This window comes from Dipodomys merriami, unplaced genomic scaffold (genome assembly GCF_024711535.1).
Source record: "Dipodomys merriami isolate MVZ:Mamm:240054 unplaced genomic scaffold, mDipMer1.0.p SCAF_3, whole genome shotgun sequence".
Classification (NCBI taxonomy): domain Eukaryota; kingdom Metazoa; phylum Chordata; class Mammalia; order Rodentia; family Heteromyidae; genus Dipodomys; species Dipodomys merriami.
The window spans coordinates 81493496-81520707 of NW_027204492.1; the positions used below are offsets into that span (position 1 = coordinate 81493496).

At 38.1% G+C, this 27212-nt stretch overlaps 1 pseudogene; it reads right to left on the minus strand.

The window, feature by feature from the left end:
• Positions 1-6827: 6827 nt before the first annotated feature.
• On the minus strand, positions 6828-7509 carry LOC138839875 (large ribosomal subunit protein uL30-like; annotated as a pseudogene).
• Between the last annotated feature and the right edge of the window lie 19703 nt (positions 7510-27212).

Sequence of the window (27212 nt, forward strand, 5' to 3'; positions counted from 1 at the left end):
AAAATAATGCCAGAGAGATGAAGTTATAAATGATAACTGTATGCTAAAATTAATTTTAAAAATTATTCTCAGCCCTAAACATAGTTAATATAAATGATGCATAAGACACCAAATAATCTAAAATTTTAGACACCAATAAACAATTCATATTTATTTTTAAGCTCTATGGCTATTCAAGTGCCATATACCTACTCCACTATCATATACTAAGATGCTATACACGTTCTTTCAGATGTCTGTCTCTGTTTCTGATTGTCTCTGTTTCTGTCTCTGTCTCTTTCACACACACACACACACACACACACACACACACACACACACACACACATCCTTACATGCCACCCACAATTATTCAGATGTCACATACATTCATTCAGACTTAGTCATGTTTAATCAAATGTCATTTCCCCCTTATCCACCTATCACCTATGAACACCTGAATGTCATACACTCGCATGTCTGAAGCACACCTGAGACAGTACCAAGGCAGCTGCTACCCATGTTCCATCACACATATATTGTGTACATTCATCCAGACATTCTCAAAACCCTTGCTATTCAAAGTATTGTCCTTGGACCAGCACGCTGGCATTACATGAGAGCTTTTAAGAAATACAGAATCTCATATCCCACTTAGATCTGATGAATTGAAATTTACATCTTAAAACAACAAGATTCCTAGGTGATTCATACACACATTAGCAATGAAAAGTACTGGCATCACGACTGAATCTCATTAACTTTCATATTCCAAGAGCCAATAAATGTTTTTACTAAATTAATGACACATTCTAACATCACCAATGCTCATCAAAATGTTCCTTTGCACAGTTCCACTCTGAAGTACATTTCTGGAAGAAATACTTGCTTATATGTACAGAGAGAAAGATAACAGAATACTCATTGCAACATTATTTAAAATGGGTAACATTGAAAATAATCTAAATAAACTGGAGTCAAATATTATCTGCTCATTCCATTGAATACTGATCACTCATAGAAAGTAATGAGTGAATACTATAGACATCATAAACTCAATTTATAATCTTGAATGAAAATCAAGTTGAAGAATTAAACATTTATATGATGTTTATGAAGTTAGCTAAACAATGTGGTAAAACAATACTATGTGCTATTTATTAATAGATTTTTGTGTGTGTGGTAGTCTTAGGGCTTGAATTTAGGGCCTGGATACTGTCTCTAAGCTTTTTTTCCCCCAAGGCTAGCATTCTTTCACAGCTTTACTTCTGGCTTTTTGGTGATTAGTTGAAAATAGGAGTCTCATGGACTCCCTTGCTCCCACTGTCTTGAACTACAATCCTCAGATCCCAGCCTCCTGAGTAGCTAGGATTATAGGCCACCAACATCCAGCCTATTAATATTTTTTTTCTTGTGTCAGAACTGGGCCTTGACCTCAGGAACTCATGCTCTCCTTTGGATGTTTTTTACTCAAGGCTGATGCTCTACTACTTGAACCATGTCTCTGCTTCCAGCTTTTTGTTGGATAGTTGCAAATAAGTCACAGACTTTTCTACTTGCGCTGACTTTAAACCATAATCCTCAGATCTCAGTCTCGTAGTAGATAGGATTACAGCAGTGAAAGCATAAAAACTTGACAGGGAGTTTTTTTTTAGGTTCAGGATTATAGTGATTAGGCAAAGAGGAAGAGGGAAAGAAAAGAATTTGCAAAAGAAAAGGTAACATATGAAGCTAAATAGACAAATTCCTAATTTGGCAAATCTGAATGGCAGGAGTCCTATTATTCCCTATGCTTTTTTTGAATGCCAGAAATAAATATTTCATAGAACAAATTAAAAATACAAGTAAAAGAACTGGGAATGTGGCTTAGTGGTGGAGTGCTTGCCTAGCATGCATGAAGACCTGGTTTTGATTCCTCAATACCACATAAACAGAAAAAGCTGGAAATGGTGTTGTGGCTCAAGTGGTAGAGTGCTAGCCTTGAGCAAAAGAAGCTCAGAGACAGTTCCCAGAGCCAGAGTTCAAGCCCCAGGACTGGCCAAAAAAAAAAAAAGAATATAGCCAGGCACCTGCAATCCTAGCTATTCAGGAGGCTGAGATATGAGGATCATGGTTCAAAGCAAGCCCTAGTAGGAAAATCCCTGTGAGACTCATCTCCAATAAACCAACAGAAAACCAGAAGTGGTGCTCAAGTGGTAAAGCACTCGCCTTGAGCTGAAGAGCTCAGGTACAGCGCTCAGGCCCAGAGTTCAAGCCCCATGACTGACAAAAAATTAAAATTAAAATAAATAAATAAATAATATGAGCAAAGAGCAGAAAAGAGAAGATGCTATTACTCTTGGGAGCTTCATCTTCACAGACAGCATTTCTTCCTCTGTCTTTCTCAGGAAATATTTGTTTGTTCAAGCCAGTTATCTAATTGGTCATTCTTCATTCAGAGATCACTTTCTGTTCCTACAGATATTTCACCTATTTTGCTTTAAGCTTACTTCCTGGATAGGGTAGTAATTACCCTCCCACTTTGGGTAGTACTGATGTTTGAACTCAGGTCCTTGTACTATGTAGGCAGGTGCTCTACCACTTGAGCCATTCCCTCTGTGCTTTTCTTTTGCTTTTCTTATTTTACTACTTAAGATCTTGCTTTTTGTCCATGCTCAGATCCTTCTATTTACACTTTATCTATAGCTGGAATGATAGGTATGTGTCAGTGTATCCAGATTTCTATTAGTTGATATAGGGACTTGTGAAGTTTATTTTTTGCCCAGGTTGGTCTTGAACCGTGATCCATCCATTTCTACCTCCTGAGTAGCTAAGATTACAGGAATGAGACATCTAGCTCACTAGTATTGAGCCCTTTAGTTCCTGGTTGACCCTGATAGGCTAGCATCTACTAGGACATTTTCAAATAAATCAAACAGAACCATAAATAATTGGCATTAACGTCATGTCTCATATAGTCTACAGAAAGCAGCACACAAAAGTTTACTTATTTATTTTTATTGTAAGGGTGGTGTACAGAGGGGTTACAGTTACAAAAGTAAGGGGTAATGCATACATTTCTTTTTGAACTCACCTCTTCACTCATTTTCTCCCAAATTTTCCCTCCTGTCCCCCTCCCCCACAAGTTGTATAATTCATTTTCAACATAGTGTCAAGTGTGTATCATAGCTGTATTTGCTTACCTTTTGTCCCACCATTTCTGTGCTCTCTCTTAGCTTTCCCAAATCAGATAAACTTACATACAAGCAAAAACACAGTATTGTTTTACATTTGTCTTAGTGAGAAGTGTGTTTGATATTACTCTTTCTTTCTGACTTAGCAATCACAAAATTGCATATTAAAAATCCTGTGCTCATCTGAGTGCTACTTGCTCATGCCTATAATCCTAGCTACTCAGGAGGCTGAGATCTGAGGATTTTGATTCAAAACAAGACCAGGCATAAAAGTCCTGTGACTCTTTTTTTTTTTGGTTGGTCGTGGCTGAACTCTGGGCCTGGGTGCTGTACCTCAGCTATTCAGCTCAAGGCTAGCTCCCTACTACTTTTTTCTGCTGAGGAATAGAACTCAGGGCATGTGAGGCAAGTACTCTACCACTGAGCCACCTTCCCAGTCCCTGTGAGATTATTATTTCCAATTAACCAGCAATAAAAGCTAGAGGTGAAGCTGTATCTCCAATGTAGAGTGAACAAAAAAGCCTTGAATAAAAAAGCTCAGGATAGTATTTAGGCCCTGAGTTCAAGTCCCAGGATGGCACAAAAATTGTTAATACAAGCCAGGGATGCAACTTGATAGCAGAGTATTTGCCTAGTATGTGCTAGATCTTGGTTTGATTCCTATTGCAGCAAAATACTACTACTACTACTAATAATAATAATAATAATAATAAACTCATCTTACACTAGGATACATGTATCCAAATATTCCTTAGAGGCAGGATCCAATGATCTAATCATTCTATATTTCCCTGCCCTCTCAACCTAAGATCATGAATGAGATCTGATGGTACTATCAACCAAATTTACTTCTATTGGAATGATCTTAATGTATTCCTTAAAACATAGCTCAGAAGAGAGAATACCTCACTGGAAAGCTGAGAAAGCCTGATGTGTTGCAGTGGTTTCCATAGAGGTTCAACTTTTCCAGATTGTCCCTGAAAATCTTAGCAATAACTTTTACTATGTCTGTGCTATCAGTCAGGCCCATATTAGATTGTAGTGTAAGCACAATCTTGAGAAATGTTTCCATGGAAATACAAAAATTACCATCTGTGGCTGTTTGTTTCCAATTATTCTAGTCAATATCTAAATCTCCTAGTATCAAACACTTGCAATTGCCAAATATGTTTTTGAGTTGCTGCATCTATTTTTTCATGAATCTCGCATTTGAATTATCTATTTTAATCAGATTGTTAATGCTTCTAGTATACTTAGAATAGTGTAAAAAAGTGAAATTTCCAACCAATGTCTTTATTTTCATCAGATCGGTTTAGATGTTGAAGCAATGGCTCATAAAATACTCCATTGAGAGATAGAAGACCCAGAAATGAACCCACAAACCTATACCCACCTAATCTTTGATGAGGGAGCCAAAAACACAAGATGGAAGAAATACAGCCTCTTCAACAAATAGTGCTGGCAGAATTGGCTATACACGTGCAGAAAACTGAAGTTAGATACTTATATATCACCCTGCACCAGAATCAATTCCAAATGGATCAAAAACATTAATGTAAGACTAGATATACCAAAAATATTACAGGAAGGGCTAGTGTAAACACTAGGGGTCCTTAGCACAGGTAAAAACTTCCTAAGATCCAGAAACAACAAAACAAAAAGGCTGGATAAATGGGACTGCATTAAAGTGCAGAGTTTCTGAATGGCAAAGGACATAGCAAGGGAGATAAGCAGAAAGCCCACAGAATGGGAGAACTTTACTAGCTATGCATCAGACAAGGGCCTAATATCTAAAATATACTTAGACTTCAAAAAATTAAATCCTGCCATACTAAAGCTACCAGCACAACTATGTATATTGCAGCATTATTCACCATAGCTAAAAGATATGGAACCAACCTAGATGCCCCTCACTACATGAATAGATCAAGAAAATGTGAGATATATATATATCTCACGTTTTCATATATATCACATTTTCATATATTCATATATATATATGAATTCTATGCCTCCATCATAAAGAATGACACCGCCCCATTTGTTAGGAAATGGGAAGACTTAGAAAAAATTATATTAAGTGAAGTAAGCCAGGCCCAAAGAAACATAGGTCCCATGGTTTTCCTTATCTGCAATAATTAGTATATGTTTAGGACAAGCAGAAAAGATCAAAAGCTATGAACATATGACCATATAAGATGATGCTAAACAAAATGAACCCCAGGATAGGAACACAAGAGGTTCTGTTGCTGTTGTTTTTAATGTAGTATGTGATTTTTTTTGTTTCTCTTGTATGTTCTCCCCCCATGGCATAACCCCCGTTTTCACTGTATTTGATTTTGGTACCCTGCATCTTGTATATACACTTTTATAGTTTGGGAAGGGGAAATGAAATAGTAAAATGCTTAAATAACATTAGAGGTTGACCTATTGTAACAATGAGATGTACAAGACACTATGTTGAAAACAAACTACAACTTTGAGGGGGGAGGAGTTGGGGAGATGGGGAGGGAAGGGATGGTAGGGGAAAAACAAAGGAGGGGGTAACAATGCTTGATAGGAAATATATTCATTATCGTACTCATGTAACTGTAACCCTTCTGTACAGTATGTTTACAATAAAAAATATTTTTAAAAGTTTTAAAAAATAAATCCCCCAAAAACAAATCCTCAAAGATATAACAACTGTCACGACCGCCTCGACCAGCAAGGAAGACGCAACACCGAGCTCTTCTCTCAGCAGTTTATTCAGGACCTTTGAGCAATCTTCTGACCCCAGGGAGAATCCCACACAGCCTTAAGTACCCGCTGGGTAGCCAACCCTGATACACCACGTGCGAGCCATCAATAGGTCCAGGTGCGCGGAAGCAAGCCAGATTCTTTGCCTTAGCCATATAAGGAGTTGTTTACCACAGAGAGCACTCGCCATCGGGAAGGCGGAGGGCGGAAGCCGGTGCCATCTTTAAGGTGCGGCTGCACACAGCTCTTTACAAACAACCTCATTAATAAGTGGGCTAAAGACTTAAAGAGAGACTTCTCTGAAAAAGAAGTAAGAATGGCCAATAAGCACAAGAAGAGATGCTCAACATCTCTGGCTGTAAAAGAAATGCAAATCAAAACAACATTGAGATTCCACCTCAATCCAGTTAAATAGCCATTATCAAGAAATGTAATAATAACAGATGCCCTTTTCCCAACTTCAAGCAACTAATAACTCCAGTACACTAACTACTTAAGGAATAAAACTGAGCCAGACACTGGTGGCTCATGCCTGTAATCCTAACTACTTAGGAGGTTGAGATCTGAGAATCATGGTTAGAAGCCAGCCCAGACAGGAAAGTCCATGAGACAATTACCTCCAATTAATTAACCAACAAAAAGCCAGAAGCGGAAGTATGGTTCAATTGGTAGAGTGCTAGCCTTGAATTAAAAAACTAAGAGACGGAGCCCAAGACCTGAGTTCAAGCCCCAGTACTGGTATATACATGAACGCATGTGCGCTTGTATTCATTTGGTGTGAATAGAACTAACCAAGCCACTGGGATTGGATCCTACCTGCTGTTCACCTTTCTTGCATTTACTCTCTGGGTAATGCAGAAAGATTTGGTATACTTTTTTTGGCCAGCACTGCTGTTTATTCACAGACCCAGTTACAAAAATAGCATGGCAGACACCTCAGTTCTTCCTTCTAAGAAGCCTATTGATCTTCCCTGTTGTCAGCATCTCCTCAGAAGATGGATGCTTAAGGATGGTCTTGTTCTTCATGCCACCTCATGGAGAAGATAACTTGAAGGGCCACAGGAAGTTACTTGCTTCCTTGAAGCATTTCCCAGCAATAAAGATCTCACAAATCTGATCCTCCATACAGATAATGCCATATTTCCTCAGAGATCAAACAATCAAAAAGTTACCTGTTAAAGCAATTCACTTCTTAATTAATTTTTGCCATAACCATGCTTGTAGATGAGCTCATTTGCTGACTTCTTGTTTGGGTATCCCTATGCAATATATGGTTCTACAATCCTCAGCATCTTAATTGAAGCCTTGTCTGGGAAAGGCAAAGAAGCTGTAACACCTTATAGATCTTTGGACTCACTCCATTGATGCCCATGATTCTGATAACAAACATCAATTTAGGTTCTGCAGGTACATAGAAGTTGCCAGCTTTTCTGGCCATTTTCCTATATTCCTTGTGATAGTGCTTAGCTTTTTCATAGATGAGCTTCCTCCTTGCCTTTCAAAGCATCTTTGGGGCACATTTCTTTCTCAGGTACTTTACTTTCAGCTCAGTTAAATTCCTGCGCTTTTTCTTAAGGGCTTCTGACACAATAGGAACCTTCTTTCTCTTCTCTTCAACACCCTTGCTGGGCGCCGATGGCTCACACCTGTAATCCTAGCCACTCAGGAGGCTGAGATCTGAGGATCACAGTTCAGAGCCAGCCCGGGCAGGAAAGTCTGTGTCACTCTTATCTCCCTTTAACCACCAAAAAGCAGGAAGTGGAGCTGAAGAGCTCACCTTGCGCAGAAGAGCCAATGGGACAGCGCCCAGGCCCATAGTTCAAAACCCACGACTGACAAAAAAAAAAAAAAAAAAAGCAATACCCTCCATGGTTCCAGCCAGAAAAGAGACTGATAAAATGCTTTTTAGAAGGCTGAATGCATCAAATTTCCACAGAAAATCAACACAAAGAGCCAAATAGGCTAGTTTAAGAAATTAAATCTTAACCACTCTGTACAGTATCTTTACAATAAAAATATTAAAAAGATTAAATCTACCTTAGATGGGCAAAAATTGTTTATCAGTAGTATGTCTCAACATGATCCTTCCTCTTATTCATAAACAGGGATGATACCGTCTTTTCCAGTTGAGCAAAACACTGCATGCACTACACATTGAGGACTGATTCTTTACTTACTATTCCACAGACAAATGCTTGCACAGTATATAAAATTCACAAGAGCAGTCCATTGCAAGCTACCAGGGCATAAAGTTGAACATAATTAAGTCTAAAGAAAAAAAAACACTTCATTATATAATTTGTGTGTGTGTGTGTGTGTGTGTGTGTGTGTGTGTGTGTGTGTATGCATGTTCTGTTGCTTGAACTCAAGGCTTGGGGTCTGTTCCTTAGCTTTTTCACTTGAGCCACAGCCCCATTCTGGCTTTTTGATGGTTAATTGGATATAAGAGTCTCATGGACTTTCATGCCTGGGCTGGCTTTGACCTGTGATCCTCAGATCTCAGCCTCCTGAGTAGCAAGAATTACAGGTGTGAACCACCATGTCCTGACTATATAGTTTTTATTTTGCTTCATACATGACCTAAAATTTTAAACTCATGCTCAAACCAACCAAATAAAAATGTATAAATTCCAGTAGACCTCATAAAATAGAAGGTAACAATACTGAATTAGGAAAAACTGATTCCAAACCCTTCTTCCCACTCTGACTCTTGTTATTTTATTTTAGGTATGTGTCAATTCTGAGGCTTGAATTTAGGGCCTTGGCACTGTCCCTCAGCTTTTTTCCTGAAGGCTCTACTCTACAACCTGAGCCACAGTTCCACATCTGGCCTTTTGGTGCTTAACTGGAGGTAAGATTTCAGTCTTCTGAGTAGCTAGAACTTTCCTGCCTGGGCTGGCTTCGAATCATGATCCTCAGAACTCAGCCTCCTGGTAGCTAGGATTAAATATGTGAGCCATGGTACCAACCTATGGTTGCCTTTTGTGTCCATTTTCCACCCTGAGTGTTCCCTGACTCCATTTTCTTGTTTTCATATCTCCATAGTAGCTCAGATTCAAAGCTGCTCAAGATGGTGCCTGTCTATAGCATTGCCAGATATGGAGAAAGACTGACAAAGTAGATTTCTGCTTCAATGTGGGATTGCCATATAGGAGAAAGTCACTGGAGTACCAGATCCTGGCACTGGAGTTAAGACTTGTGAGAACTGTGGGCTTATTGTGTGGTTGAGATTACCAGTCTTTTGTCACAACACTACTGAGCTTACCTTGTGATTGTGACTCCAGCTCCTCTGTGATCCTGGGAAGCTGGAGTTAGAGCTGCAGGTTGTTTCTGCTTTTCCCTGGTAGGCTTCCCGATTCTCTTGATCTTCAGCTGTTCGATAACCTGTGCCATGATTCCCAGTGCTTTTCCTCTCTGGTTTTGGAAGATACACTTTCCTCATTCAGGTCTCTCCACATGTTTCTGTTCTAACCTCAATTCATGCAGGCTCCTTGCTGTCCTAATATTGCTATATTAGTAAAGTAGGCCCATCGTGCTTTAATTCACTTTCATATTTCCAAGAGAAACATTGAAAGGGACTTCTTAGAGCTACCTTTATACCAAAGATTATATATGTATTCTAGAGTTTTAGCTGCTAAAATGGACATGTTCTCCTTATGAATGAGGATACTAGATATAACAAATAAAAATAGATGAGAACAAGTTATTTTGACTTCTTATTGTTTATGAGTATTTACATTGAGATAGATACTGCATGGGATACATTTATACTAAAAATTATTTGCTGTTTATCCTATATATGATATTTTCTGTGATTATTTGATTTTCATTGATAACTTTTTAACTCTCTGCGTATAAAATTCCATGAAATTGCACAAGTCTGTTCAATTTTCACTGGAGAAGAGCTTCTATACTGATTACATTTACTTTGTTCCTTTGTTTGTTGAACATTCTTTAGTGAGAAAACATGCTAAAATTAGCATTATTAGCCAGTGGACAGAACATATACTTGTAAAAAAGTTAACAAACTCTGAGAATTTTCCTTCACATTTGATTTGCCAAAGCATATAATACCATCCTACAGTTGTTTTGCTAGTCTTCATGATCTTGTATTTTTTTTTCTCTTGGTGCTGGTACTGGGGCTTGAACTCAGGGCCTTGCACTCTCATTTGGTTTTTTTGCTCAAGGCTGCCATTCTACCACATGAGCCACAGCTCTACTTCAGCTTTTTGCAGGATAATTGTATATAAAAATATCCATGGACTTTTGTGACTGGGCTGGCTTTGAACCACAGTCTTCACATTTCAGAATCCTAACTCACTAGAATTGTAAGTGTGAACCACCAGTGCCCAGCTGCATTACATTTCTTGACTGATAATTTTTTTAACTGTCATCCACTGATGAAGCATCATTATCATTTATTTTTATTCCCTTTTTATAACTACACATGATGTTGCCATTTAGTAACACTTATGTAAAATTATTAAGTTATTCAAGGAATGAAATCCACTCAAAAGATAGTAATGACAATAATTTTCTCTGCCTGTTTATAAATAACATTATTGGCTTCAATAATAGCTTTGACACTTAAATGGATAAATTTTTCATTAATTTTTTTTCTTTAATGCAATCAAGTCCATTTAGTCAATGAATTATTTCAATGATACTGTCTTCTTTCAATTCACAATTCCCTTGTCAAAGAAATATTGAAAACTAAGAACCTGAAGTAAGTAGGGTTTGCTCAATGGGTTATTAAAATATTCAAGAATTTTGAGGCTTATCTCCAGAATGAAGATATTATCTCAACCCTTTAAATAAACTAAAGATTTTCTCAATTTTATTTATTAATAGGAGCCAACAGATTTTTTAATATATGAGAATTGAATAATAATAGATGCCATCAACAACCATTTTGAAATCTATTAATTGCTCACTTTGAGTAGGACAAATGCCAAAGCAAGAGTACAATTGCATGACAAATGCTTCATTGTTAACAGAAAGAACATCACATGCTATTTGAGGGTCATTATGCAGAAGACAGGCAGGGAGTGCAACCTAGAAGTGTGCATGCTTTGCTGCAAGCTTGAATAAATATTCCTTGCACCTTATTTGCAAACACTACCAAAGTCTGTATTTGTATTATTTGCATTATAAGTAAAATATTTTTTCCTCATTAATTCCTAACTGAATAAGAGACTGTCTGCAAAAATTTGTTCCTAATTTCTCCAGTTTGATTCAGGAGAGATTTTAGTCACAGGATTTATCATAGAGAAATATTGCACAAGCAAATGGGAAGTTTTTGTCTGCATTGTGAGTAGATGCTTTTGTAGCTACACTGTCAAGTGAAAGCATTTATAGATACTTGACAATCTATATAAAATTGAGTGGGGCTCTTAGATTTGGATTATTGAAATTGATTTTGTCTTGGAACTTGAAAACTTGCTTTAAATTTGGGCATCAGGAAATACTTTGGGAACCAGTAAATGCCAGCCTGGAGGCATGGCTCAAGTGTTAAACTACCAGCCATGAGCAAAAATGCTGAGCAAGAGTACAAAGCCCTGAGTTCAAACCCCCAGTACCATCACACACACACACACACACACACACACACACACACACACACACACACACACACACACACACACACGGAGACTTCAGAAGATAGTTTTGGTAGCAATGTGGTCAGACTGTCAGTTGAGATATGAATTCTGATAATGATAAACAGGAAATTTCTCTTAATCTGGTATTTTATTACTTTCTTTAAGGAAATCATATCACATTTAGCAGTTATATATTGGTTTAAATCTGATTTTCCATCTTTTTAAAAATTATTGTAAAGGTGATGAACAGGGGGGTTACAGTTACATAAGTAAGGTAATGAGTACATTTCTTTTTGAACACTGTTAGCCCCTCTTTTATTTTCTCCTGCTTTCCCCTCCCCACTCCTCTTCCCCTCAAGTTGTAAGTTCTCTTCCAACATGGTGTCCTTGTTGCATTAGCTCATCCTTTGTCCTGTTGTCTTTTGATTCCCTTTCCCTTCCATGAATCAGATAAACTTATATACAAGACAAAGGGTACAGAAAACTTAAAAAATAGAAATACTGTGAACAGTACATAATAAAAACCTCTTGTGTTCCCTTCTTGGAGTTCATTTTTATATGCTTCATTATATATGGTCATATACACTTAGTGATTGGGCTATTGTGATCTTCTACTAAAAATATCATAGACATATTCTAGTTATTACAAATGAGGGAAAGCTTCAACCTATGCTTCTTGCTTCACTTGACATAATTTTTTCCACGTCTTTCCATTTCCTCACAAATAGGGCAATGTCATTCTTTCTGATGGAGGCATAGAATTCCATTGTGTAAATATACCACATTTTCGTGATCCATTCATCTACTGAGGGGCATCTGGGTTGGTTCCATATCTTAGCTATGGTAAATAATGATGCAATAAACATAGCCGTGCTGGTAGCTTTAGTGTGGCCTTGTTGGTGATCAATTGTGATCAATCCCCAAAAGTGGGATTGCTGGGTCAAAAGACTATGTTTAGTCTTTTGAGGAACCTCCATATGGCTTTCCAGAGTGGTTGAACAAGTTTACACTCCCACCAACAATGTAGTAGGATCCCTTTTGGCCACATCCCCTCCAGCATCTGTTGTTATTAGATTTCTTTTTTTTTTTTTTTGTCAGTCGTGGGACTTGAACTCTGGGCCTGGGCACTGTCCCTTGGCTCTTCAGTTCAAGGCTAGCGCTCTACCACTTGAGCCACAGCACCACTTCCAGTTTTCTGAGTGGTTTATTAGAGATAAGAGTCTCACAGACTTTCCTGCCTGGACTGGCTTTGAATCATGATCCTCAGATCTCAGCCTCCTGAGTAGCTGCAATTACAGGCATGAGCCACCGGCGCCAGGCTAGATTTCTTGATAATGACCATTCTAGCTGGGGTGAGGTGGAATCTCAATGTAGTTTTTATTTGCATTTCTTTTCTGGCCAGAGATGTTGGATATTTCTTCATGTGTCCATTGGCCATCCTTATTTCCTCTTCAGAGAAGTCTCTCTTTAAGTCTTCAGCCCACTTGTTAATGGGGTGGTTGTTTCTTTGAGGACTTGTTTTGGGGGGATGTTTTGAGGTCTAAGTATATTTTAGATATAAGGCTCTTATCTGCTGGCTAGTGAAGATCTTCTAATCTGTGGGCTTTTTATTTATCTTGCTAGCTATGTCCTTTGCTATGCAGAAACTCTTCAATTTAATGCAATCTCATTTATCCAACTGTTTTTTTGATTTGTTGTGTTTCTGGGTCTTTATTAAGAAAGTTTCAAAAAAATTTTTAAAAAAAACAAAAAAAAGAAAAATTAAAAAAAAGAAAGTTTCAACCTGTGCCAAGGAGCTCTAGTGTTTCCCCTTTTTCTTCCGGTATTTTCAGGGTATCTAATCTTACATTGAAGTCTTTGAACCATTTGGAGTTGATTCTGGTGCATGGTGATATATACAGATCCTACTTCTATTTTCTGCACGTGTATAGCCAATTCTGTCAGCACCATCTGTTGAAGAGGCTGTATTTCTTCCATCCTGTTTTTTTGCTCCCTTATCAAAGATTAGGTGGCCATAGGACTGTGGGTTCATTTCTGGGTCTTTAGTTCTATTTCATTGGTCCTCAGTCTTGTTCTTGTGCCAGTACCAAGCTGTTTTTATTACTATGGCTTTGTAATAGAGTTTGAAGTTTGGTATTGATATTCCTCCAGCCCTGTTCTTCCTGCTAAGGATTGTTTTTGCTATTGGGGGTCTTCTATTATTCTATACGAACTTTTGGATTGTTTCTTCTTCGCCATCTGTCTTCATTCTCCTTTTTCCCCTCACTCTCCCCTCAAGTCTTCCCTGCCTCCCTTCTGTCATCATTCTAATGTGAGACGTTTATCAAGGAACAATCTTTTGCATTCTTAAATATCAAGAATAGTAGTTTTGCCGGGCTCCTGTGACTCATGCCTGTAATCCTAGCTATTTAGGAGGCTAGGATCTGAGGATCACGGTTCAAAGCCATCCTGGGAAGGAAAGCCTGAGACACTATGATCTCCAATAAACTACTCAGAAAAAGGCAGAAGTAGCACTGTGGTTCAAGTGGTAGAGTGCTAGCATTGAGTACAAAGAGGCCCAGGGATAGCACCCAGACCCTGAGTTCAAGCCTCAGGATTGGCCAACAACAACAACAACAAATGAATAGTAGGTCTATTACTTACCCCTTTCATCTTCTTTCAGACAAACCTGAAGAGAGGCCAGAGGGATAATCTGAAGATTTTGTGCATTGTCTTTATTTGGGGTGATAGGATTTTTTACACTGTATAAATTTTACTCTTTATGCAATTTAAGGGCCAATTGGCTAAAATGTAATTACAATTAACTTAATATTTGTAATTTATTTACTGAAAAACAGCTGAAGATATTAAAGATTTAGGAGGTGCTGGTAGGTTGATACAGGATAAAAATCATTAAATGGAGTCATTTAATGGTCTGTCTCTCTAGCTCTGACAAGCTCTCTATTGCTGTGGAGGCCCCAAGATGACTTTTTCTCCAGTACTCTTGAGTCTCATAGCCTCCAGAGGAGCTTCTATTTCATTTCTCAGGCCTGTCCTCAGGTCTTTTTTCTACCATCACATGATGGTAAGACCTCTCTCAGAATCTGTTAGGACCTTGGGGGTGTAGAAGCAGAGCACTATAGCAATGAGGAGCTTGGAAAGGCACTGCCAGAGAATTAGGGGAAAGACAAGTGGTGTTCTGACAGCCAAGAGATAGGGTTTCAAGGGAGGAGCTTCAAAGTGGTCCTGTGCCCCTAGTCTTGTCTCATGGGTTGTGGTTCCTCCAGATTATGGGAAAACAGCTGGGTTTTAGGGGATGAAATAGGGTTGTAGCTTTCATAGTGTCTGAAAGAGTAAGAGATTGCTAGCTGGGCATTGGTATTTCATGCTTGTTATTCTACCTACTCAGGAGGCTGAGATCTGAGAGTCCCAGTTCAAAGCCAGCCAGGGTAGGAAAGTCCATGAGACTTTTATCTCTAATTATCAAGCAAAATAAACCACTGGAAGTGCAGCTGTGGCTCAAGTGGTACAGCACTAACACTGAACAAAAAAGCTAAGGGCAGTTTCCAGGACCATTACAAGAAATAGAGAATGAGTGAGAGAGAAATTGCTGATAGACAGAGATTGCTATGATGTTCTGGGCAAATCACTCTTCCCTTTTTCTTGGCTGCATGTTCCTTATCTACCACCAGCAATCAGTCCCTGCCAACCTTGAATACTGGATACTAGCAGGAAACATGTGAGAGAACACACTTTGGAAAACCAAATGCTTTTTCTGTATTGATTATCTGAGAGTTAAATGTTTCCATTAGGAGTATAGTCTTCAACCTATTGCTATTGTTACTTCTGGTGGCTCAAGGATCTTTTAAAGGGCTTGTGGGAACATGACAATCAATTTTTACATTCTCAACTTGTGTTTACTTATTCCTAAAACCATTCTCCTTCATCAACTCACATTTCACAATCTTTTCTTCTTACAACAGAAAGGCAAACCTACCAGCAATCCAAAATCTTAACCTAGTGTACTTCCCCTACAGGGTCAAAAACCTCCAGGCACTCAACAAAGAGGAGAGTTCAAATACTCATTTTAGTATTGAGAAAGTGGGTGATGGTAATACTAGGAAATAAACAGCTGTTAAATAATTATGAATAATTCTGATGTTGGTTTAGTATGTGATTTTTAGCATGTTTCAAAGGAGTTAAAAGAACTAAGGAATATTGTCATAACAAAATGCCCTTTCATTCACATCTACTGCTGTTTCTGAATGTTTAACTCTTTATAAATGAAAAAACAGGAAGAGCAGTATTGATTAATGCTGTCTCACCCTAGTAATAAGTTATAATATTGCTATATGAATATATAAACTTATTTTTGTGTGTAATGGGGCCTGAACCCAGGACCTGAGCTCTGGTTGCTTACGTTTTTTTGCTCAAGGATGATGCTCTACCACTTGAACCACACCTCCACTTTTGGTTCTTTGGTGGTTAATTGGAGATAAGAGTCTTACAAAAGTTGATGTTAGGCGAAATGAACCTCAAGATAAGGATTCAAATGTTTTTTCTTTCTTGCAATTGTTTCTAACATATTTATAAGATGATTTCTTTGTTGCTTTGTATGTCCCTCCCCCACAGTATAACCCCTGTTTTCACTGTATTTGATGTTGGTAGAATTTGCGGAGGGGAAGGGAAAAAACAAATTGTTTAAATAGGGATATAGGTGGACCCATTGCAACAATGAGATGTACAAGACGTTATGTCAAAAAAAGAACTTTACAACTTTGGCGGGGGGGGGGGGTGATGAGGGGGCGGTGGATATGGGAAGGGATGGTAAGGGGAAACAAAGGAGGAGGCAACAATGCTTGATAAGAAATGTACTCATTACTTTACCCATGTAATTGTAACCCTTCTGTATGGTATTTTCACAATTTTTTTAAAAGAGTCTTACAGACCTTCCTGCCCAGGCTGGCTTTGAACCATGATCCTCATATCTCAGCCTCCTGAGTAGCTAGGATTATAGACATGAGCAACCAGCACCCAGATGCATGAACTAATTTTATCTCCAATTAACTACTCCAAACAAATCCAGAAGTGGAGCTATGGTTCAAGTGGTAGAGCTCTAGCCTTGAGCACAATGGCTCAAGGAGAGAACCCAGGCCTTGAGTTCAAACTCCAAGACTTGCACACACACTAAAATTGTTTAGAGTGGACTGAAAGAAATATTCTTTTAAAGTAATTAAACATGAAAAATTTCAGATACACAATTAAAATATAGAGGATGATCTATGTAAAGGATATAGAAAAAATGGAGAAAAGAATGGTAGTGTATACTGACTGTCCTGTTACTTAATATACATATGTAAAAATGGAACTAAAAAGCTTGTGGAGACAGTTTGGATGGAATAGCTGAGGGAGAGTATAATGGAAGTATAATGGTGACTCTGATCCAGATGCCTTGCTCGTAAATGGACATGTTAAATTGAAATCCTTTTGTACAACTATGTGAAGATGATTTCTTTAATTAAAAAAGTTTGAAAGGCTCCATGCATGCTGATACCCATAGTCTCTTGAAAGTCAGAGCCAAGTCCACACACAGGTCTCCATAGAGGACTTTGTGTTTTCTTCCTTTGGAAAACCTACTCCACTCCACAAGGTTAAACAACCTTGTTTTTGTTATTGGTGGTGGTGATGGTGACGGTGGTAGTGGTGGTGATAGTGTGTGTGTGTGTGTGTGTGTGTGTGTGTGTGTGTCCTAATACTGGGGCTTGAACTCAGGACCTCTCACTCTCCCTGTTTTTTTTGGTCCGGTTGTGGGGCCTGAACTCTGGGCCTGAGCACTGTCCCTCAGCTCTTCAGCTCAAGGCCAGTGCTCTACCACTTGAGCCACAGCACCACTTCCGGCTTTTTTCTTTTTGCTTATGTGGTGCTGAGGAATCGAACCCAGGGCCTCAGGCATGCAAGGCAAGCGCTCTACCACTGAGCCAACTTCCCAGCCCCTTTTTTTTTTTTTGCTCAAAGTTGGTGCTCTACCATTTGAACCACAACTCTACTTTTGTAGATAATTGGAGCTAAGAGTCTCACATGGTTTTTTGTTTGTTTTACCTTGGCTGGCTTCAAACCACAATTCTCAGATCTCAGCCTCCTGAGTAGCAAGAATTACAGGAATGAGTCACCAGAGCCTGGCTTCTCCACAAGTTTTCAAACAAACTGAAATGCATCTACCTCTCCAATCAGCTTTGTACTGAAGAATCAGCAAGATTGTGAGAGCTTTGCTTTTTGAAAATACTTGTCTATAACTCGCTTATCCTGCTTGAAACTGGGTAGGATTTTTTCAGCAATAAGAAATACTGCTGCTGATGTCAGTTACTTTCACCTGTAATCTTAGCTACTTTGATGGCTGACATTTGAGGATCACAGTTCAAAGCCAGCTTGGGAAGGAAAGTCCATGAGACTCTTGCTTCCAATTAACCACCAAAAAGCCACAGTATAGCCATGGTTCAGATGGTAGAGCACTAGCCTTTAGCCCAAAACCTCAGGGAGAGCACCCAAGCCCCGAGTTCAAACCTCACTAAAAAAAAAAAGAAGAAATACTATTGACTTGAGATATATTTCATGATGTAAGGAAATTTAATATGCAGACACATAAAATGTAATGATATTTCAATCTTCATAGATTCTAAATTGAAAGATAAAATTAACCTTATATTACATTTCAAAATATGATTCACATTTACTCTTTTCGATTTTGCATATTGCAACCGACATATTTACTTTCAGGACTAAAACACTTCTACCAGCACTGGACATGATGTGTGATTTGCCCAGTGGACCAGCTGGTAGGAAATGAGTCTAATCAGCCTGGCAAGGACAAGTGATGAAGGTTTGTTGAATTAAAAAACATGAGACTAATACCCAAAGAAATCACAGAAATGTTGGGTGGGGGTCAGAACAAGAGATCAGGGCACCATTGGCTCACACTTGTAATCTTAGCTACTCAAGAGACTGAGATCTGAGAATCATAGTTCAAAGTCAACCCAGGTAGGAATATCCATGTGGCTCTTATGTTCAATTAACCAGTAGAAAGCCAGAAGTGGTGCTGTGGCTCAAATGTTAGAGTGCTGGCCTTAAGCAAAAAAAAAAAAAAGCCAAACAAGAGCATAAGGTCTCAGTGTGTTCAAGCCTCAGTGCTGTCATGTACAAAAAAGACAATCATGGAGAAGCAGAGAGGCAGACATAAACCCTCTGAGAAGTTTAAACATCAAGGTGCTCTGTCTGTGATGGCCCCATCCTCTGTCAATGGATCGCCTCAGCTATCCAGGCCACCCAATCTTCTCAGCCTCTCCCCTCCTATAAGGTTGTGAAATGTGAAAACACTGAGACTGGTGGGCAGACTGCCAGGCTCCTTTCGTTGTCCCCTTCCAGTGAAGAAATCAGTACTCTGTATGCTTCCCCCACTCTCCAGGAGACTCCAAGATACCCCCTGACTTAAACAATTGTGACCTCTGGGTGCACAAACTTGGCAGCCTCAGGAGCAAGTGGGAATTTGCCCCACCCATAGGCTACAAAGTTCATTGGGGCCAGAAGCAATTCTTACTACACAAAGAAGGGAAACTTTCCATGTGATTTGCAACCCTGAAGCTGACAACATATCCTTGATCAGCCTGGCCCAGAGCCCACATACAATACTAGATGGAACAATAAGAACTGTTCAAATAAAATCCAGCTACCTACCCACCCATAGGAGAGGACCCAGAAAGTAGCCTCTCCATTCTTCTGGTCAGTTTTATCAACATTTCTTTCCTTTTCTACTTTTTTTTCCTTTTTCTGTATTGTAATACTGTGTTCATTTTATTTTTTTAACTTTTGGGGTTTTTGTTTGTTTTGTGCCAGTACTGGAGCTTGAACTCAGGGTCTGGATGCTGTTCCTTTAGCTTTTTTTTTTTTTTGCTCAAAACTGGTGCTCTACCACTTGAACCACTGCTTCTCTTCTGGCTTTTGGTGGGTAACTAGAGATAAGAGTCTAATGGACTTTCCTGCCCAAGTTGACTTCCAGTCTTAATCCTCAGATCTCAGCATCTTGAGTAGCGAGCATTACAACATGAGCCACCAGCGCCCAGCTGCAGTCAGATATTATTTATCTCTTGCTCTTAGTCTCTTCTTCACATTATTCTTTACCTTTTCTTTCTTATAGCCTTGCTTCTTTCTTTATCCATTTATTTAATTCATTTAGTATTATATTTACAATAAGTTGGTTTTAACTCTATCATTTATTCTACAGTATTATTGCTATTTTCATTTTATGTTTCTTTTTAATATGATTTTATTGTTGTTATTAAGGTATTGTAAAGAGGGATTGCCATATCAAAAGTCAGGTAATGAGTACATTTCTTTTCTGTATAATGTTACCCCTTCCTTTGCTTTCCCCCATTTTCCTGCTCCTATCCCTGCCCACAAATTGCATAGTTAATTTTTACTGAACACCGTGACTACATTTTTTTCACTCTTCCTCCCTCCCTTTCTGCATCCCCTATCGGCTTCCTTTAAAAAAAAATTTAAAAACCCAAAGACAAACAACAACATTTTTTTGGTTCTAAATGATATAACGGCTATTTTTAATTGATTTTTACTGTAGCTCTGCATATGTTATAACAATTCATTTTATCTTTCGGAGAAGTGCTGGTGATTGAGCTCTCATAGAAGGCTGCTCACCAAAAAGACTCCAATGAAATTTAAAACAAATCCATCACAATAGATGTCCTAATCATAATTTACAAGCACAAGAAATACAAAAAAGAAAGGCAACCGAAGATACACAGTGGGAAAAAATAGCCTCTTCAATAACTGGTTTGGGAAAACTGGGCATCCATATGTAGAAAACTGAAAGTGGATTCCAGATTGTCACCATGTACTAATTTCAACTCAAAGATCAAACACCTCAATTCCAGACAAGAAACTTTAAAATTACTGCAAGAGGCAGTGAGAAAGACACTAGAACTAATAGGCATAGGCAGAAACTTTCTGAAGAGTCCCATGGGCACAGCAGATATGAGAGAGACTTGACAAATGGGATTACATCAAAATAAGTAAAAAAAAAAAAAAAAACAATTTTCTGCACAGTGAAGGACATAGTTACTAAATTAGAAAGACAGCCAACAGACTGGGAGGAAATCTTTACCAGCAATACGTTCGGCAGAGGCCTAATATCCAAAATACACAAGGAATCTCATGAAACTAACCCCTCCCAAAGCTAGTAAACCAACAACTAAGGAGCTAAAGAGAGACTTCTCAGAAGAAGAGGTAAGAATGACAAAGAAACACATGAGGAAATGCTCATCATCCCTTGCCTCACCCCAAGTATATTGGCCAACATCGTGAAATCAAACAATAATAAATATTGGTGGTGATGTGGGGGAAAAGGAACCCTATTGCACTGTTGGTGGAAATACAAACTAGTACAACCACCATGGCCAGGAGTCTGGAGGTTCCTCAAAAATCTAAATACAAAAGACTCCACATAGAGCTCCCCTATGACCCAGCAATCCCACTTTTGGGCATTTACCCAAATGCTTACAAACAAGACCACACTAAAGCTACCAGCACAACTATGTTTATTGCAGCATTATTTACTATAGCCTAAGATATGGAACCAACCCAGATGCCCCTCAGTAGATGAATGGATCAAGAAAATGTGGTATATATACACAATGGAATTCTATGCCTCCATCAGAAAGAATGACATTGCCCAATTTGTTAGGAAATGGAAAGCCCAAAGAAACATAGGTCCCATGGTTTCCCTTATATCCAATATCTAGTATATGTCTGAGTCAAGCAGAAAAGGTCAGATAAGGTGATGTTAGGGAAATGAACCCTAAGATATGTATTCAAATGTTTTTTTTCTTTCATGCGATTGTTTCTAACGCATTTATAAGATAATTTCTTTGTTGCTTTGTATGTCCCTCCCCCACAGTATAACCCCCGCTTTCACTGTATTTGATGTCGGTATAATTTGTGGAGGGGAAGGGGAAAACAAGTCGTTTAAATAGGGATACAGGTGGACCCATTGCAACAATGAGAAGTACAAGTCGTTATGTCAAAAACGAACTTTACAACTTTGGTGGGGGGGGAGCGGGGAGGACTGGATGGGGGGCGGGGGGGAGGATGGGAAGGGATGGGAAGGGGAAACAAAGGAGGAGGCTACAATGCTTGATAAGAAATGTACTCATTATCTTGCTCATGTAATTGTAACCCTTCTGTACAGTATTTTCACAATAAAAAATTAAAATTAAAATTTAAAAAAAATCTAAATACAGACCTTCCCTATGATGTAGCCATACCACTCACTCTTGACATCCACCCAAAATACCACAAGCCAGGATACCATAAAGACAATTGCACATCCATGTTCATTGCTGCACTTTTCATAATAGCAAAGTTACGGAAACAGCCCAGATGTCCCACAGTAGATGTGTGGATCCAAAACTTGTGGTACCTATACACAATGGAATTTTACACAGCCATTAGAAAAAATAATATTATTTTATTTGTATGGAAATGGATGGATCTAAAACAAATCATGGTAAGTGAGGTAAGCCAACCTCAGAGAGAGAAATGGCTCATGTTTACACTCATATGTGGAAGCTAGGTCTAAAATACACTGGGGCATGATAAATAATACAGGACTCCAAGCATCCACACACAGTTAGACCAAAGGAGGATATTCTTAGGAGAGGAACACATAGGCACAATACATATGTGCATCTAATCATATTAAAAATATTCATCAAAATTAACTCAGGGACATGGAAACAAGAGTTTCTTTCTTCGTTGCTGTTTTTATTTTCTTTTTGTCTTGTTTATTTATCTGTCTTCGGCAGGGTAAGGAGGGGCACAGAAATGGAGGGATAATAGGTAAAGAAATACAGCAGTGCTCTTTTGCCAGCCGCGTGGAGTGCCAACCTGGCCTGGTCCCACCCCTTACCTGAATACCCCCCCCAAAAAACATACAGCAGTAGTGCTCACAAGACAGCACGTTAAAAATGAACTATACAACTTGTAGGTGGGGATGGGAGGGAAAAACTGAGAGAGAGCAAGGCTTGAAGGGGTGACATTGTCTAAAAAGAAATGTACCCTTTACCTGATTTATGTAACGGCAACCTCTCTGTACATCACTTTATAATAGCAATTTAAATTTTTTTAAAAAGAAAGGCAACATGGCTCCCCCAAAATTTCATAGTTCTTTAAAAATTGGACATATTGAAATGGTGGAAATAAGAGAAAAAAATGAAAACTCTGGTTTTAAAACTGATAAGTGACTTCAAAGAAAAGTCCCATAAATAAGTGAATAATTAATGATACACTTTTGGGCCTTAAGAAAACAAGAACAAGGCAATCAATAATTACTAAATTGAAAGAATAATAAATACTAGGGTGGATATTAATGAAGTGGAGACTAAAAGAACAATATAAAGAATCAATGAACAAAGAGCTGATCTTTCAAAAAGATAAACAAGATTGGCAAAGACTTATTTAAACTAACCAAAGTAAGGGACTCAATTTAATAAAATTAGTGATGAAAAGAGGGATAATACAAAAGATGCTACTAGAATTCATAGGATCATTAAGGAATATTTTGAAAATATGTATTTTAATAAACTGGTAAATCTAAAAGTAATGAATAATTTTTAGACATAATCTTTCAAAAAGTGAACTGAAAGTATATAAATGACCTTAACAAAACCATGATAAGCAATATGATTGAAGCAGTAATAATAGTCTGCCAATAAAGAAAAGCCTAGAATTGGATAGATTCACTGTTGAATTCTACCAGATCTTCAAAGAACTAACACTAGTATTCCTCAAAGTATTCCATAAAATAGAAATGGAAGGAACCCTTCCAAATTTTTTCTGAACTGCTTTACTGAACTGCTGTCATGTAGACCACTTTTCATCCACTGGCCATACAGAGTAAGGGGCAGGGAACCAGGTAGCAATCCTGAATGATATAAAACTCCTTTAGGAGCCTTCTATATGCTCCCTTCTCATTTTTACTGTATAAATAGTATTTTCACAAAGACCTGATGAGGAGTTAAAAGAATTTTTCCTTGTAGAAAAGTTTGACTAGGAAGTGATGCTGTGGCTCAAGTGGTAGAGCGCTTGCCTTGAGCTGAAGAGCTGAGGGACAGCACCCAGGCCCAGAGTTCAAGCCCCACGACCGACAAAAAAAAGAAAAAAGAAAAGTTTGGCTAATTTCACAATTATCCATACTATTGTGACGTCCTGCTGAATCAAATCATGTATGTGCTTTTCTTGTTCAATTGTTTTTGTTTGTTTTTCTGAGGTAGATCTCACTATGTAGCCCAAACTAGACTATAACTTACCTGCCTCACCTCCTGGATGGCGGGTATGTGCCACAAGGTCCAGCTTGCTCAATTTTCTTTTTTTTAATGTCAAACATTTTTTCATGTGTCAGTACTGGAGCTTGAACTCAAGGCCTTGTACATTTCTTAGCGTTATTGCTCAAGGCTAATGCTCTGTCACTTGAGCCACACTTCCACTTCTTGATTTTCAGTGGTTAATTGTTTTACATGAATATGTATATTCTTTCTACACATATGTATATGAATTTATTTCTGAAATCTTTTGTTTCATTGATCTACTTATCTACCTTCCACTACAACACTGTCTTGATTACCACAGGTTTGTAATAATTATTGAAATATGGTTGAGCAAATCCTCCAAATTATTCTTTTTTGCCCCTTGTTCTCATTTCATTTTCCTTTTTAAAAGTATCTTTTTATTATCTTTTTATCATTATTGTCTTTTATTTCAACTACTTTTTTTTACAAGTATCCCTTGAGAATATGCTAGCTAATGAAACAAATGTAAAGGGGATAAACTAGTACATCATGTTTTCTGACTACAATGAAATCAAACTAGAAATTTTAAAAAAACAAACAAGAAAATCTCCAAGCACTGAGAAACTAACATATATCTAGGTACATAGATGATGAAGGAGCCTAAGGACTGTGAGAGTGGGGACCCATTAAATAAACCCACAAGCTGGGCTTAGGTGGCTCATGCCATAATGCTAGCTATTCAGGAGACTGATACATGATGACTGCAGTTCTAAGCAAGCCCAAGTAGAAAACTCTGTGAGACTCTATCTCTAATTAAGCACCATAAAAGCTGGAAGTAGATCTGTAGCACAATTGGTAGCCTTGACCAATAAAGCTCAGGAAAGCACCCAGGCCCTGAGTTCAAGCCCCAAGACTGGCACAAAATGTCAATAAATAAATCCACAAGCTGGGAAAGGATATAGAGGAATATGAACCAGTCCGGAAGCTCACCATAATAGGAGCTGTGGGCTTAGAAACAGTAACATTGTAATGACCAGCACATGGCTCAGAACAAAAGAGCCAAAGAATGAACACCCATAGCTTATTTATTTTCTACTTTTTACTGTCCTTTCCTATGGTCAGCATTCATATCTCTCCCCATCTGTGTCCATTCCTAGAATTCCATATACATACCTACCCTCCAGGCTTCCTTATCACCAGTTTTCCTATTGTTTTCTTTCCTAGTCCAAGATTATCAGTTTACTCACCCAGCCATTGGAACCATTATATGAACCAATATAAATCTAAACTAGGACAATTCTTCTTCCTAACAAAGCAAACAACTCAACGTATTTCCTGAAATTTCTGCTCACTGGGAGGGTTTCACTTCACCCACAGCCTTTCAGGAGCACTCCTGAATAGAGCTGCAATGTAATAGCTGATCCATCAACTTCCAGCTATGCCATTCTTGTAGACAGACTCATCTATAAACCAGAAATACACTGTTTACAGGTAATGAAGCAGAAAAGGTCAATAGCATCAGGATGTCATTAAGCTGCTCCAATCCACTCCTGTCTTCATCTGCTCTTGTACTTAACATTCCATTTAACAAAGGAATAGTACAGCCCATAGCCAGTAGTTTGTTTCACTAAGACAAACTGTTTATGATAAGGATTTGGGGGAAAGGCATATAGTCACTTGTTATCTCCTACCAAGACCAAACAGCAGGTCAGGAGCTCTTTTTTTCCATATGAAATATAGCAGAGGTAGAAGCCATGCTTCATAACAATTTGCCTGTTGTGATCAACAACAGGCAAACATCTATAATTGCACAGATCTTCTGATATCATTTTGATATGTCATAAGCTTATGAGGTTCAATTGCCTGGATCTTTTAAGTGGTTGAGTGGCTCAAGGTATAACAACTGTCTTTGTTTTAAGAAGATAACTCAAACATATCTGGATCAGCATATCTCTACAGACTTCACTAGTATGGATGGAGCCTGAATTTTTACAACTGTTGTCCTGCATGGGTCATACTTAGCCATCTAAGATGTTTTTACTTGCTATGCACTAGTTACATTTAGTGTGATACCATGGTGATGGATCAGCACAATGTTCTACAGATTGTCAAAATGATGAGAGTCCTTCTAGATGTGAAAAACTCATGGAAGTGATGCTGTGGCTCAAGTGGTAGAGCAGTTGCCTTGAGCTGAGGAGCTTAGGGACAGCATCCAGCCCAGAGTTCAAGCCCCACAATCGACAAAAAAAAAACACTCAACAAACTTGATAGAACTGAGTAGGAGAGTGAAAAGATTCTGTTTTCCATGTTATATGAAAGTAAACTATGTTTGATTTTTCCATTTTCATAAGGATATAGGGGAAGGGACAACTTGTTAAGTAGATGTATATCAATTTCTAGAGACTGTTGATTTGTGTAAACACATCATATAAGCAATGATGTGAATATCACCACTATCTTACTAAGTGTAGATACCTAAATAATTTACCAGCACCTTCTCAAATCTTCTTCATAGAGATGAAGTAAATGATCATGCATATGATAAGAAAAAAGTGGTTGAAATAAAAAACAATGATAAAAAATAATAAAGTTGAAGAAGGAAAATGAAATTAGAACAAGAAAATGGGCAAAAAGAACAAGAGTTGACAAATATAAGAATTAATTTGGAGGATTTGCACAACCACATTTCAAGAATTATTACAAACCTTTAGTAATCAAGACAGTGTTAGATAAGTAGATCAATGGAACAGAAAAGATTCCATAAGTAAATTTATATGCATATGTGTAAAAATATACATATTTGTATAAAACATATACTCATATACATACAAGATTTTACAGAGGATTAAAAACAATTCTGTGAAAAAAGGGTAAACTTCTCAACAAGCTTTTCAGCAATTGTATATACATATATATATATATATATATATATATATATGCATATACTGTTAAGAAATGAATTTATACCAAGCACCAATGGTTCACATCTGTAATCCTACTTATTCAGGAGGCTGATATCTAAGGATCACAGCTCAAAGCCACATGGACAAGAAAGCCCACGAGACTCTTATCTCCAATTAAGCAACAAAAACACAGGAGTAGAGCTGTGGCTAAAGTGGTACAGTGTTAGTCTTGAACAAAATATCTCAAGGACACCTCTCAGGCCCTGAGGTCAAATTCAAGTACCAGCACACAAAAAAAGTGAAAGGAAATCAGATTTGTATATAGAAATTAATTTCTTTTCTGTTATTGGGTGGATTTTTATTGTAAAGCTATTGTACAAAGGGGTTACAGTTACATGAGTAAGGTACTAAGTACATTTCCTTTTGAGTATTGTTACCCCTCCTTTGTTTTTCCCCTAACATACCTTCCCTCCACACCTCCACAAC